The sequence below is a fragment of the Sciurus carolinensis genome, chromosome 15 (genome assembly GCF_902686445.1).
Source record: "Sciurus carolinensis chromosome 15, mSciCar1.2, whole genome shotgun sequence".
NCBI classification, from domain to species: Eukaryota; Metazoa; Chordata; class Mammalia; order Rodentia; family Sciuridae; genus Sciurus; species Sciurus carolinensis.
In genome coordinates this window covers 14,460,257-14,475,971 of record NC_062227.1, presented here as the reverse complement: position 1 = coordinate 14,475,971, position 15,715 = coordinate 14,460,257, and the positions used below count along the sequence as shown (strand labels likewise).

Sequence of the window (15,715 nt, the reverse complement as noted above, 5' to 3'; positions counted from 1 at the left end):
TTCAAACAGCTCACCACGCAGCTCCTCCTCTGGCAACCGCCCGTGGCTCTGATGCAGTCACTCCTAGACCCAAGCGACCCGCCGGGCCTCTCCTCCTCCTCCGGGCAACCCCCCGGTGTTCGGAAGCGGTCACTCTGGGTCCAAACAGCTCACCACGCAGCTCCTCCCCAGGCAGCCGCCCGGAGCCCCAGCGGCTGCTCGAGTCCAAGCGCTATGCTGAGCCGCCTCCTCTACGATGATCCCAGTTGTCCGTGTTTACCGCTCCAGTGGGGGGAGGGGCGTCTCGCCGAGCAACTCCACTTCACAAATTCCCTGTGTTCCGGGGCTACCGCCCCATCCGGGACGCCTCCCCAACAGGAGAGACTCACCCGGCAGCTTTGAGTTGGTCCCAAGTCTCTCACTATCTCCTCTTTTGAATCTTGCGTCCTGGAGCAGCGTGAAATGCAGCCGCCCTCTAGTCCGCCATCTTGGCCCCAGTTATAAGCTTCTTTTTGCTGGAATTCTCTGATAATACAGTACAGTGCAGTCATTTAAAAAGTCATTTTAAAAAGTCTCTTCCTTGCTCCTCTTCAAAAAAAAGTCTCTTCCTTGCTCCTCTTCAAAAAAAAGTCTCTTCCTTGCTCCTCTTCAAAAAGTCATAATAGTAATAGAAGATGGCCTAAAAAGTCTCTTTTTTTCCTATTCATCCTGTAGTATGGAGCCAGTATTTTCACCATCACAGGTTATAATTTCCACTTTATCCACTTTAATAAGTTCTGTCACGTCCCTGAATTCAACAACAATCAATACAAAAGTCCACACATTATCACAGAATCTGTATCATTTTTGTATGGGAATAATCCATACATTATTATTTGAGAGGCCCTGAAATTAACTCTGTTCCTGACTGAGTCAATGCTGAGTTTATAACCTTATCAAACTGAAGCAGAACTTGAAGAGCAAGTTGGGGGTGGTGATCTGTTGAGTCTGTATGAGCTCATCTAGGCTCTCCTGAAGACTTGTTTCCCAAAGTGGTATTTCTGTATAACTAATATGCCATGGCTTAGGAGGAAGAAACTGCTTTTTCTTTTTTCTTTTCTTTTTTTTTTAATTTATTTTTATTGTAAACAAATGGGATACATGTTGTTTCTGTTTGTACATGGAGTAACAGCATACCATTTGCGTAATCATACGTTTACATAGGGTAATGATGTTTGAATCATTCTGTTATTTTTTCCTTCACCCCCATCCCTCCCACCCCTCTTTTCCCACTATACAGTCCCTCCTTCCTCCATTCTTGCACCCCTCCCACCCCCAATTATGTGTCATCATCCGTTTATCAGTGAGATCATTCGTCTTTTGGATTTTTGAGATTGGCTTATCTCACTTACCATGATGTTCTCCAATTTCATCCATTTACCTGCAAATGCCATAATTTTATTATTCTTTATAGCTGAGTAATATTCCATTGTATATATATACCACAGTTTCTTTATCCATTCATCAATTGAAGGGGATCTAGGTTGGTTTCACAGTCTGGCTATTGTGAATTGAACAGCTATGAACATTGATGTGGCTGTATCTCTGAAGTAAGCTGATTTTAAGTCCTTTGGGTATAGGCCAAGGAGTGGGATAGCTGGGTCAAATGGTAGGTCCATTCCAAGTTTTCTAAGGAATCTCCACACTGCTTTCCAGAGTGGCTGCACTAATTTGCAGCCCCACCAGCAATGTATGAGTGTACCTTTTTCCCCACATCCTCTCCAACACCTATTGTTGCTTGTATTCTTGATAATTGCCATTCTAATTGGGGTGAGATGGAATCTTAGTGCAGTTTTGATTTGCAATAAACTGCTTTTTCTTCAGGTTTGCATTGATGTCAGAATCGGTGCACCAGGAACCTGGCTGGAGGTGCCTATCTTCCCAAGCACCTGTTCATATGCCACAGAAAGACTGCACGTTTCTTATCACTTATAAGCAACCCAATGATTTTGTATCATTTATTTTAAAGACATCTGTCAAGAATGTGTCACTGGTTGGGTGTCTCAGATTATCCATTGTGATAAAAGCATCAGAGTCCTTTCATTAAAAGGAGTGGAGATGACACAAGAGCTCTTTAACTCTATTGGTTTCATCATTACCCTGTGTACATGTATGATTACATGAATGGTATGAATCTACATCATGCACAACCATAGAAATTAAAAGATGTACCCCATTTGTGTACAATGAATCAAAATGCAGACTGTAAAAAAATTTTTAAATAATTTTTTAAAAAAGAAATCCCATTAAAAAAGTCCCCTTCAACATAATTACAAATTTAAACCTATTATATTTTCTACTGTACTCCCTTATAATGTCATCAAATCATAAAATGAAGTAATATGATCACAGATGTCCTCTAATACTCTCTATTGGACTATTTGGTAGTTTATAGTGGAACTTACATGGGTTAAGTTTAGGTTATCAAAGCAACAGTAAACAAATTAGGAAAGATTCTATACAGAAAATGCTTTACAAAGAATAGTGTGTCCTTTTCAAATTTATTTTTAACATGGTTAAGTGATTACTCCTCAATCTTTAGAGGTGGCTGTAAAGTCTGAAACAGACAAACATTCATAACAAATAGTTTATTACTATGACATGCTGAATGTATTGTCCCTCAATAGCAATTCATCATTCAATAAGCTGTGCAAAATAGCAATGAACAGTTTGCATTAAAGCAACACTCCTATCAGTCACTGCACATGCATCCGTCACACATCACCTCAATGATTTGTGTGTCCAATTTTCACGGCAGAAACCCAGAACTTTATCCAGAAGAAGTAATCCAGGGGGTTCAATTAATTACAAAGATATTTACATTATAGAATTTATGGCCACCTATACTTTATTTTAATAAAATTTCCCCACTCTAAATCTTAATAAATATTTCAGCATTTTTATATATACCAAGAAACAGATAACCAAAAAAATAAGATGAAGGAGAAAACAACAAAAAAAAAACCTCCTTTGTTTTTAAAAATTTTCACATCAAAACATTTTGTGGAAATCAAGTAATTTTTTTTGTTTTGTTTCACAGTACTAGAGATTGAATCCAGGGCCTAGCACAAGCTATCACTAAGCTACACCCCAAGCCCCTTCTTCATTTCATTTCGAGACACAGTCTTGCTAAGTTGCTGGGGCTGGCTTCCAATTTGCAATCATCCTCCCTCAGACTCCTGACTAGTTGGGATTTCAGGTGTGCACCACTGTGCCCAGCTAGAAGTGACTTCTAAAATTCACAGATAGAAAACTCTCTAAATGATATTTAGAGTCTATTGCATATTTGGTTTTGAAATAGATTTTTATTTAACACAGGTTTCACACTCACTTCAATGATCAGTCACTCCAGAATACACATTGGAGTGGTAAACTATGTGATGCCATCTTCAACTCCAAGGGAAAAAGCTCTATTGCAAATAAGCAAAATCAAAACAAAAGGAAAACAGGGAGGCATTCAACAATGTTATCTCTAAGAACAATTCCCCTTCATAGACTACAATGCTGTTGACAATTTCAAGCACTTTTACTTCTGAAGAACTCCCACAGGAAGAAATTCCTCCAAGTTTCCCCAGACACAGCTCCACTTTCTGTCCTTCTCACCACCCGAACAGTATAGAACATCCAGCTCCAGACAGCCCCAATGGCTTCCCCCTGTATTCTCTAAGGTCAGTCACTTTCATAACAATTCTTGTAACACAATTTGTAACACAATCAATTGCTATAATTATTTCCAGGGCCAATGTGGATTGCTGCATTTTCCAAACAGGTGTAGGTCTCTATGGTTACTCAGAGGTTTGCTAGGGTGCCCCTTCCCTAGACTGAGCTATCATACCCAGAACAGCCCATCTCCCCATAAACATGTAGCCCATCTCCCCATAAACATGTGGCCCATGCTTCTCACATCCACGGTACCATAGGTACACAAACCACACAGGTGAAACTAATGTCCAGAAAACTATAAAATAATGCCATGCCAGCCACAGTGAATGGGGATGAGAAAATGCTAAGCTCTCCTCTAGGAAACATGGCTGGCACAGCCCTGCAGTCCTGAACGGTTTGTGTATTAGCTTTTCCCACCCTCATCCACTCTCATTATGTCTGCAGCTCTTCTTTCCCCTTCTGTCCAGTACTTGAAATTGCTGCCACCTGCTCCATGATGTTGTCACAATCTCTACCATTTTTTGCCAACAAGTACTTGACCAGACACACATTGCTTAGCTCAGGAGTCCTCCTGAAACTTTGCAAGCAAGACCATCCCAACACCCTTTTATATTCCTGGCATAAAGTGTTGCTAGAAACACTTTACATACCTGTGTCCAACACAAGGTGTACGAATTTCTTTTGTACACTGTGATTCCTGGAGTGAGAGAAACTTTCTACATTCCAAGTCTATGACAGGCAAGTCACTCAGGGTCTCCAAACATCACTTTCTGAAATGAGAATGAATGCAAATAATGTTCTAGTGAAAGGGAAATGAGTTACAATATTAGAACACTTAGCATAATTCTTATTGGATGATTTTGATATTATAATTGTTTATATTTTCATTTCATTTTCAGTACCAATTTAACAGGATGATTCTGATATTATCATTGTTTTTATTTTTTACTGCATGATTGCCAACTTAACTTTTCCTGGCTAAATAAAGTACACAATTGTTGTATAGTGTTTCCAGAATTAAGCAATTAATTTTCTTGCACAAAAGCTAATGTTCAATACATACTCTAGATTTACAGTTCTGAGAAACAAATGAATATTCTTCCAAGTAATTTTTCAAATCACTTTTTTGAACATGATATTTAATGGGTTTCTACTAATTTACTTTGGTGTTAAAGGACTCTTTTTCTGTACTCCCAGTTACTGCTGCTTTGACAGTGAACAAGCTGCACTCATGCAGTTCTTCAAAACTGACTTTGTTCTCTCCACACTGCCTATGTACACCTGCTCTTTGGTGCTGGTGTCTCCAGCCCTTGGGTGAAATATAGAGTCCCTATAACTTACCTACTTATTACATTCAACTAAAGAAAACTCTACTAGTTCTCTCCAGGGACAAAATGAGACACGAAGGGCATTGAAACACGAAGTTTTCCTCAGGAACAGCCAGGTTTACTGGAATCCTGCAGAGCCAGGCCAGCAAGCAACAGGTAGACTTCTCAATTGGCATTGGGTACATCTACCTCCTCTGCCAGACAGGCCTAGTGAACTTGTCTTCTGACCACTACAAATCCAGCGGCTACCCTGGGAGTAAGACAGCAAGAAAATATCACTTGCTGGATGCTGCTCTTCCCTGAGTCTACAAGGATGCTGTCTGGACTAGATGTTTGCTCAGAGGGGACATTTCATGGGCATTCCCTGCAGTTTCCAGGGCCTCGTTCCTGTAGTTCTTCTGGCTGGTCCTCACAGTTTTCCCCTTGACCCGCTCACAGGGTAGTACTCTTGCTGTCATCCTCCCACCCCCAACCTCAAGGCTCTCAAGCTGTGGCCTAATTTTTGACCGTGTGGTGGGAAAGCAGTGATTCCTAAAGGCAGCCTCTTCTGGGTTTCTGGGAACTACAGCTCACTCTACTCTTAAATGGCTCAAAGATGATCATAGTCTCTGAATTTCCCCAAATGCCAGAAGGGACATGGGTAGGTTCTCACAGTTGGTTCCTAGATGGGAACTGCTTTTTTTTTTTTTTTTTTTTAATATATTTTTTAGATGTTGATGAACCCTTATTTTCTTTATTTATTTATATGCAGTGCCAAGAATAGAACCCAGTGCCTCACATATACTAGGCAAGCTCTCTAACACTGAGCTACAACCTCAGCCTGGAACTGTTTTAAGAAAAACTGAGAACACTTAATTTAGCAAAGCTTGCCTAAAGAAAAAATAAATAAAAAAGGTTCTAGCACCAGGTTGCACTTGGGACCAAAGACAGTTAACTGCACCATCTCTGCAGATAATACTCACCGCCACAGAAGAAGAACCGCCACCTAGAAACCATCCGGAAACCATCTGAGCATTCAGGACCATATGCGCATGGTCAGATCAGGCCGCAGCACGTGATGGTCTGAAGCATGGCTGCTGTGATTGGCTGAGACTTAGTGGCTTGGGTGCAAAAAAGATTTCTACCATTTGGTTGGCTTACACTTTATTTGCATAGCAAGCTCAGTTACAATTCACCGTGTACGGAGGTCACGTTGGGACAAACATTATCAGGCAAGTATGGAGACAGGTTTAGGACAAATTTATTGTACTTTAAGAATTAGCCTTATGTTCCTCATTTCTTCAAATCTCAACAGAGTGACAAAAACCATGAGTGTGGACAGTGACACTATCTTCTACAATCATCACAATGGATCTGCTTGATTTCAGTACAGACTTCACAATTTCACAATGTCAAGTTAGTTAGATGAGCTGGGCGTAGTGGTGCGTGACTAAATTCTAGTGAGTGAGGAAGCTGAGGTAGGAGGATCGCAAGTTCAAAGCCAGCCTCAGCAACTTAGAGACTGGAAACAACTTAGCAAGACTCTTACAAAAAATAAAAAATTAAAAGGACTAGGAATGTGGCTCAGTGGTAAACACCCCTGGGTTCAATCTCTGGTACCATAACCCTCTCCCCACAAAAGTTAGATGGCTTGTAGGTTTTGTGCCTACCATGACAAGCCCACTGGATGTGCCAGCAGATTGTGAGTATTTAGACTTTGAGTACATGATACAATGCCCCCTGCAACCTGGGGACATATAGTGGAGTAACTGTTGCTAGGAACGCTTAGGACAAGAATTGTTTCAGATTTCAGAATTTTCAGATTTTGGAATATTTCCACAGATTTTTCTGATTGGACATTCCTAATTCAAAAAGGAAAAGTTAAAAAGTTCCAAAATCTAAAAATTTTTGAGCACTACTATGATGTTCACAAAATATCAGATTTGGGATCATTTTCTATTTTGGTTTTCAGATCGGAGATGCTTAACCTCTGTGTAAATTATGGCACATGAACACTTGATAAATTTTGTCTTAATTATTGTGGATTTGAATTCCAAAGAGCTTCTGGTTCTGTTTGTCTCTCTAGTTTATTCATAAAATACAATGAGAAATGTCCTATAGGATGCAATTTATGATATTGGATCCTAGAGGAATAGGTGCAGGGGGAAATCCAATGAAGGGCATAAAACCAGCAGGAGAAGGGACACAGCTGAACTAACACCAGGATCATCTATTCACAATAGTTTTAAAAGGCAGTAAGAGAAAACAGGAGAAGCAAGGTGACCCCAGTGTACAGTCAGCAATGCTGCAACTGCAGCTCCCCTAGAAGGGGGTTCTCAGTGGTGGCAGTTGGCAGAAAATACATTTGATGAACATTTTCTCTATACTCTGCTGACCTTTGGAATGCAGCAAAAGATTTCAGCTTTATCGAAGAATTTCCTCTTTTTCTGTGACAAGGGACATTTCACACACAGCCCTCCCCTCTGTGTAGCAGCAGTGTCTCTTTTGTGTCCTCTGTCATCAAATGCACCCAAGGGCACCTGCAGAGTGCTGGCACCTCCCTGGGTGTGGGTGACTTTCACCATCTCCTAAAGGGCAGGAAGAGTCCCTGCTCAGTTCTCATTGACATGAGGAGCTTTTCGTGTTAAGGGGTTTACAGCAAGCTCCTGAGAGTGCTCTTGGGTATCCAGACTCTAGAAACGTGATCTATTTCTCTTTGTTCATTAATATAGTTCACAAGGACATATAGTGTAGAAATGATGCTCTAGCTTCTCCCTGAGTTGAGATTTTATTTTATTATTTTTTTGGGGGTGCCCCAAAGCATTTCCCCTACCTCTCATCCACCATCTTCGGGTGTCTCTTCCTTGGTCTCTCAGCAACTGATTCCATGCCCTAGCACAACTGGGTCATAGCCATTATAACCATATTTATACATTGTTCAAATTACACAAAATAATTCTCTATGTTGTTTAGGAATGCATACATACATAGTAGCATCTAAGGAAAATACAGGGATAATGAAGATTAAACTCCGGTTAGTGCTTATATTCTGGGAGCTGCAGGATGGATTAGAAAGGGAAATTCAAGGGGTCCTGATCAGGAAATCAATCAAGGTGTTCTTTATTTTAAAAAAAAAACCCAAATTGTATGTTTGAACTATTAAATAATAAAAAACATATATTTATCTCCCCATATACATATGAAGAAACACCCAAAATCTTAGAAATGTATGTTGTTGAGAAGTAAGATGATGAGGTATTTTTATTTTTCCTATGTGTGTTTTCTAAAAATTTCTTCTAGAGTATCATTCTTATTATGAGAAAAAAAAAGTTACAAGAATACCTTTTGATAAAAGAATGTTTCATCACAAACAGACATACAGGAACAGACCATACAGTACTGAGAGCAGGATATGCCTGGTTTTCTGAACTAGATTGTTTTCATTTCTCCAATATTTCATGCTCCTACTGTGGGATGTCAGGCTCAAACATCACTCAGGTGATCTCTCAGCAACAGCTAAGCTGGATCTTAAATGCTTCACTTTCCTCCACCCACCATTAGCCTGTTGTGCTGTGTGTCATCTTCCTGTGACTTCTGCATATTCTGAGGTCATGTGAACTTGGGAAGTATTCCCGTGTATTCTTTCTAGCATTCCCACTTTCCTAAGTAGCTGAGTGAGGGTCTCCAGCGGGGTGGGTGGGCACAGAAGTGCGATCAACCTGCGTGCCCCCGTCCCTTGTTTCTCTGCAGAGACTTCTGTCACTGTGATAACTTCTTCCTTCTGCTTCCTCAAGCACCATCAGCCCAGAGTCTGGAAAAGGGCATAGGAAAGTCCTGTCCAGCAGACCCAGATGTGTGCAGCACTCAGGTCCTGCTGGGAGAATCAAGGTGTAGCACTGTGATGTTGTCAATGAGCCCCACAGCCCAGGGAAGGACAGCACCCACCCGTTCACTCTCTATGCAGGGGATTGGCACCACAAATCCAGATCCTGGATGGTTAGTTTAAAATATTACAAATGAAATAACTGCATTGAATGTCCTCAGGCATATTATATCAGGTGGCAACTACATTTTCTTTTAAAATACTACAAAAATGGATTTGATTTTTTTTAAGTAAAAAAAAAATACAGATTAATAGAGTCTAGTGAAATCTACTCAGAATGAAGATTTTTTCCCATATTTGTATTGGTGCATCATAATTACACATATTAGTGGGATTTGTTGTTACTATTCATACATGTACATGATATAACAATACAATTTGGTAAATATCATTCCCCAGTATTTCCCCCTTTTGATTTTACATGGTGGCAGGAAAATTATTGCACCTTTCCAAAACCACTTTATATCAATTTCTGAGTAGCTGAGGAAAAAATGGAAACACACATGGAGAAATCAATTCTTTTTTATGACAAAAGAGGTCATTGTTGACTCCATAATTAAAATAGCAGAACTTACATTCCTGTGGTCACATACATATGTATGGGTACATTCTTCAATTTTAGGTAGTATGGAATTCTTTCTTGAGTGCACTTTGTATATGGCATACATATAATATACATGGGATTTGAAATGGGAAATTTAAACATTAATGAGGAAAAGAACAATAAAAACATCCTGCTGAAATAATTTAGAATAATATTTTATGTTTTTCATCTAGAGTATTTAAGTCATATTTATCAACTGTTCTACGGTTTCAACACAGACCAAAGTGACCACTTCCACAGAATTCCAATTTGATTTACCATTTAAGGAACCCCACTCAGTAGAGAAAAGTACCATATGTAGCCTTCCTCCTAGGTCTATAACCCAGTCTACTTTCTCAGACAGTTTAGTGGGAACTATGTCAGAGACAAGGTGATCACCTGAACCATTTGGGAAAGGGCTTACTCAATTTCTTATTTTTGTATGATTTTTATGAGACATTTGAAGGTTCATATGTGTATTCTGCATTAATCTCATTGCTCTCAAATGTGCATTCATCAAACCTACAATAAATATACCATCCAAAATAAGAAAGAAAACTGACCCCAGAATCCAGCCTTGCTCCATACTGTGTGCCTCTGCCATCTGGTGGTCAGATCAACTCATTACATAGGAACCCAAAACAATGGTTTCACTGTGTTAACCATAAGATCTTTTCTAAAAATCATAATAACCATTAAAGCGATTTGAAATACACAACCAAACACAAAAGTGCTATAATATTTACATGTTTACCATATAAATATTTCATGATCTTTACATTTGTGAACCATCTAAAAAGTTCCATTTCCTGAGTATTAACCAGGTCATAAAGAACAAAGCGAAATTCCTATTAATCTCTCCAAGGGTGGCTTTCCCGAGGATTATAGAATGTTGTATGCATTTGTGTTTTAATATTCTTGTTTGTACTTATAAAAGCTAAACATATTCATTTTGGAAACTTGATTCTCCTCTCTTTTTTTTTTTTTTTTTTTCTTTTTTCTTTTTATGTGGTGCTGGGGATTAAACCCAGGGCCTTGTGCATTGATTCTTCTTTTTCGATTCCCAAATTCAATCAGGAGCATTTCCTGCATGGATGAGTGGTGGGAGGATATCAGGACACTCCCCTCCACCTGGTTCACAAAGTCTGGCAGAGCAACAGGAACTGGAAGCTTTGAACCCTTGGTCCCAACAGCAGCCTCCCCTGGGGCCTGCACTTGGCTTTTCACAGCTGAGGGACCAAGGTGACGTCTGCTGCAGAGGGAATAACTGTGCCACCATCAAGGCCTTGCCTAACTCAATATAACAAAGATTTTCTTATATCAAATTTAAATCTTTGATCCATTTTGAGTTGATATTTGTACATGCTGTGAGGAAGAGATCCAACTCCATATCTGTGCATGTGGATAACCAGTTGTCCCAGCACCAACTGTGGAAAAGATTCTTTTTACCCCAGTAAATTGTCTTGGCAACCTTGTTAAGTATCAACGGACCGTAAATGTAAAGGGTTTCCTCTGGACTCTCAGTCCCATTCCACTGGTCTACACCAGCAACCATCCTACCAGCACTGCACTGTCTTCAGTACTTATGGCATTGCCCTGGGGGAACTGGGTCTCTTGGAGACACTACATGTTCCTCTGGCTGCTGCTCTTGCTGGGGTCACGAACTTACAGAAAGGGTCTTTGACCCACAGGCCTTGGACTTGACAATATCGTAAAACCGTGAAAAGGGAACTTAATGAGCTTGAGAGTAGGGTGCAACCTCAGACACTCCTGGTTCCCTGCCTCAAGAACTCTTCAGTATTCTTTTAGTATAAGAATGTTAGCAATAAATTTCCTGGGTTTCTGTTTGTCAGCAATGATTTATTTCACCTTTACTTTTGGAGGATTTTTGTGGAAATAAAGCCCTGATACTTTAAAAAATGTCATTTCATTGACTTCTGATTTGTTTCTGTGTAGCAGTCAGCTGTACCTGTGTTCTTTGAGCACAGTGTGCCTTTTCTCACCAGCTATTCTCAATATTTCCCTTGAGGTTTTGGTTTAAACTATTTTACTGGTATGTGCTTAGATGTGGATTTTTGCAGAATTTGTTGAATTTGGGTTAGTGCCTTTCACCAATTTAGTAAAATTTTTGATCATTCTCTTTTAATGTTATTTTTGCCATTTCTATTTCACTTTTTTTTAGAACTTAAATTTTTCATGTTAACTTTCGGGTGTGTGGAACACTCTAATGTAACTATATGTTTTTCTATCTCTTCCTTTCTTCAATGTGGATGCTTGCCATTGATCTGTCTTCTAGTTTAATAATTCTAAGCTCTACTATATCAAATCAGCTATTGAATACATTTTTTCTGAGTTATTGATTTCATAAATATCATGTCAGTTCTAGAACATTCTGTTGATTTTTAACATAGACACAAATTCCCTAATGACATTCTGGGTCCTTCTACCATGTTTCCCTCTACCATCTTCAACACATGATCATGTTAAAGATCAATTCCAATATCAGGGCCTCCTAGAGGTCTGACTGTATTTCTTTCCCTCTTGCCTATGGATCATCATTTCTTGCCTCATGGTTATTGTTAGATATTGTGTATTAAAAACCTTCAAATGTTCTGGAGAGTATCATATTCCACAAACGATGACTCCCCTATTCCTCTCTTCAGTAAATCAATGAGAAGGCTATAATTTCACTCCCACTGAGAAATCAAAAGGATTAGGCTGAGCTGAAATTTGAGTTGGACTCAGTGCACTTTTTATCTTCTTCACACTCAGATGTGGGCTCCCTGTCTTCTGCATGACAGTCATGCCCCCAGCCCTGACTTACTACCTAAGACCAACTCTGTACTTAGAATTCCCAGTCCAAGTTTTTCCAGTCTCCTATTGTACATAGTTTCAATATGAGGCAAAATTATAAAGGGGAAGCCTGGTGTTATGGTTGAAGCAGGGTCTTCTCCCAAGTGGTTCCTTGGATCCTAAGCAGTGCAAGATTGCAGGAACATTTGCTCAGACTTTGAGGCTGAAAGCCAGGCTTCTGAACCTCTGACATACTCTGAACTTAGCACGCATCCCTTGGGTCAAACAGCTCCTATAGAAAACTAACTGTACCATGGAGACCCCTTGATTTCTGACATATTCTCACTCTGACTCCACATGATCTTTAAAAGCTTCTATATGAACTATGGAGAGATCAGAAAGAAATGATGCAATGAATATTTAAATATCTAATTCTACCTCCTGTTATAATTAATGATGAAGAAAGGCAATGTGTGAGATGCGATTTTACTTCTGGTTTCCTGCCATATCAAAAATAGAGAAGTACAGTGCAGCTAAGCCAAAGTTCCATGAGATTAATTTGGTTGAATGCCACATCAATGACCCTCAGTTATTCAAGTTCCCAAGATTCACAACCTTGTGCTGGCCCCTCATATACTGATTCTGACCTAGCCAAGGGACTTCTGTTATGGTTTAGATATGATGTGTCCCCCAAAAGCTCATGTGTGAGACAGGGAAGGAAAGTTTAGAGGTGAAATGATTGGATTACGAGACCCTTAACGTAATCAGTGCATCAATCCAGTTGAGTGGATTAACTGGGTGGTAACTATAAGCAGATATAGTTGGCTGGAAAAGACAGGTCACAGTGGTTCTGCCATTGGGGTGTCTATTTTGCTCCAGTGAAAAGGGCTCTCTCCCTCTGCTTCCTGATTTTCATGTCCTGAGCTGCTTTCCTCCTCCATACCTTTCCACCATGATGTTCTGCCCTACCTCAGTCTTAGAGCAACAGTCAGCCATTTACAGACTGAGACCTCGGAAACAGTGAGTCTCAAAATAAACTTTTCCTCTTCTAATTATTCTTGTCAGGTCTTTTGGTTACAGGGGCAAAAAAAAAAAAAAGAGCTGACTAAATTAGCATCCTTTGGCCAAGGGTATAGTGGCCAATGTGGCAGAAGCAGAAGCTTTATAAGCACTTGGCACCTTAGTACTTACCTTTTGCAAACATGAGAACAGAACATTATGATGAGATCAAGAATGAAAAACCTGACATAGGCCAAGACACTCTATCGGAATCTGGCCAGGTATGAGGTCAGCACAGATGATTGTGTTTCAAGTCGAGTCCCCAGAGTCACCACATTATTTGAGGCAAGACCACCAGAAGAACCACCAAGTAAAGCCAAGTCCAAAAGCCACAATCTACCAAAGATCATGACCAGAATACTAACTCTGTCTGCATATACCCCACCTATTCATTCTCCTTCATTTGCTCCCAACCCAGATGAGCCTCCATCCAGATGTGGAGCTCATAATTCTAATTCATAATTCATAATTTTAAAAATGTCTGTCCTGGGAGGGTATGAATATGTACACATATTCATGATATGAATATGTGCACATATTCATATCAAACATACACAAACATTTGTGTGCGTGTACAATTTACATAACTGTGACATGTTGGTCACAGGAAATTTTTACCTTTTTAATTTTTATTGTTCTTATGCATTATTAGTATGTTATCTTTCTAACTTATATATTTCTATCATTGCTATTTCACTCTGTATCAGAGGTTCTCAACGAGGTTCTCTGCCTCCCCAGAGACATTTGGCAACATCTAGAGACATTTTCAATTGTCTCAATGTGTGGATGCTACTGCTCTTTACCTGAGAAGTTGGAGATGCTGATACATTCTTCAGTACACAGGACAGCCCCCTACAACCAAGGATAAACCAGCCCCAAATGCCAAAGTCAAAGTTGAGAAACTTGTATTAATTTTTTGCAAGCACTTGGTCAGATAGACCATTCTTTGTACTACAATTTAATTTTTATTTACTTAGTTTGCTCTTACTGATGATACCAACAAATATAATCTTCATTGTGAACATGGGTGAGAGTGTTTCTAGAGCTTGGGAGTGGAATTGCTGGTCTCTGGGAGCATGTACATTTGACAGCAAGAAAAATGACAAACTGCTTCCCAAGTCACAGTGCCAGTTAACTCTGCTGCCAGTCTTTCACAGGTGGCCCCTGATTTACATACACACACATTTCAAGGGGTGTGATCATGGACAGTCACACTAAAGTAACACCTAATAACTCAATTCTTTCTGTTATCAATGTTAGTCCTTTGTGGGTTGTACATGTTGAAAGTACTGTATTCCACATTTCAGATCTTTCTCGCCTGAAACATATTTGCCCTTCTCTGACTGGTCCTTCCACTTAAAAAATGCATGATCTTTCTCTTTATAGTTAGAAATACTTTCCCCTCCTGACACCACATGCTCCATGTCACAGAGATGTTCTTCCACATGAGTTCCTTCTCTCTCTTTTTTCTCCTTGGCAAATGGGTCTTTAACCCAACCAAATGTGATCTGAGGTGTGGCATGAAATCGGGAAGCCTTCCTAATCTGCATCACCCCCTGTGGTTCAACATCTGCAAAGCACACCTTTATTCTTGGACTTTATTCTGTTTTGTTGACCTAACCATTAATTATCCCAGTCTGAACACCATATTGTCTTATTACCAGAACTTTATGTGTTGATAGCTGCTAGCATAGCGTTTCTCAGCGTCAGAAATAATGACATTTTGAACTGTGTAGTTCCTTATTGGGAGTTGTCCTGTGTCAGTTAGGCAGTTGAGAAGCATCCTGACCTCTCTTTAGTAGATGAAGCTAGCAGTTCCCATGCCATCCAAGGAATGACGACGGAGAACCTCTATGGTAGAACAAGTCCTCCCAACTCCTTGTTTCCAAAAGTGATATTGTATTTGGAAAACCATTGAATATATACTACTTGGGTAAAATTGACATTTTTTTTTAAATGAGACTTCTGATTCATATGCACGCATGGTATTTCACTCCATTTTAGATTTTCATTTCTTTTGTCGTATTTAAGCTCTTTTAATGAAGTTTTTATAAGTTTCTGCATGTACTTATATTTTTATGAACATTTATTACCCATTGCCCTTGTAGTTATGAGTAAATGTGAGTTCCAGTGTATTGGAGGGGAGAAGTGCCCCCACTGTGAGTTCTTACCTGGGTGCATCATTCTTTTGACTTGGATAGATCAGCTAAAATATGTCCATTTCATTTTTTCCTATCTTAAGAAACATTTCATGTGATTTCTCCATTTTGTTTTGTGTGTTTGTCCATTTGGAGTTATCCTATTCCTCAATAATATAATTGATTAATTTCTATTTTATCTTTATTAAATTATTTCGTCTACTCTTCAGGGCCTGTTTTTGTCCCTTTACTTTAATCCTTTTCATGAAGA

At 39.5% G+C, this 15,715-nt stretch overlaps 1 pseudogene; it reads right to left on the bottom strand.

Moving 5' to 3' along the window:
* Positions 1 to 678: 678 nt before the first annotated feature.
* Positions 679 to 1,039, bottom strand: LOC124965772 (transcription initiation factor IIA subunit 2-like; annotated as a pseudogene).
* Positions 1,040 to 15,715: the final 14,676 nt, after the last annotated feature.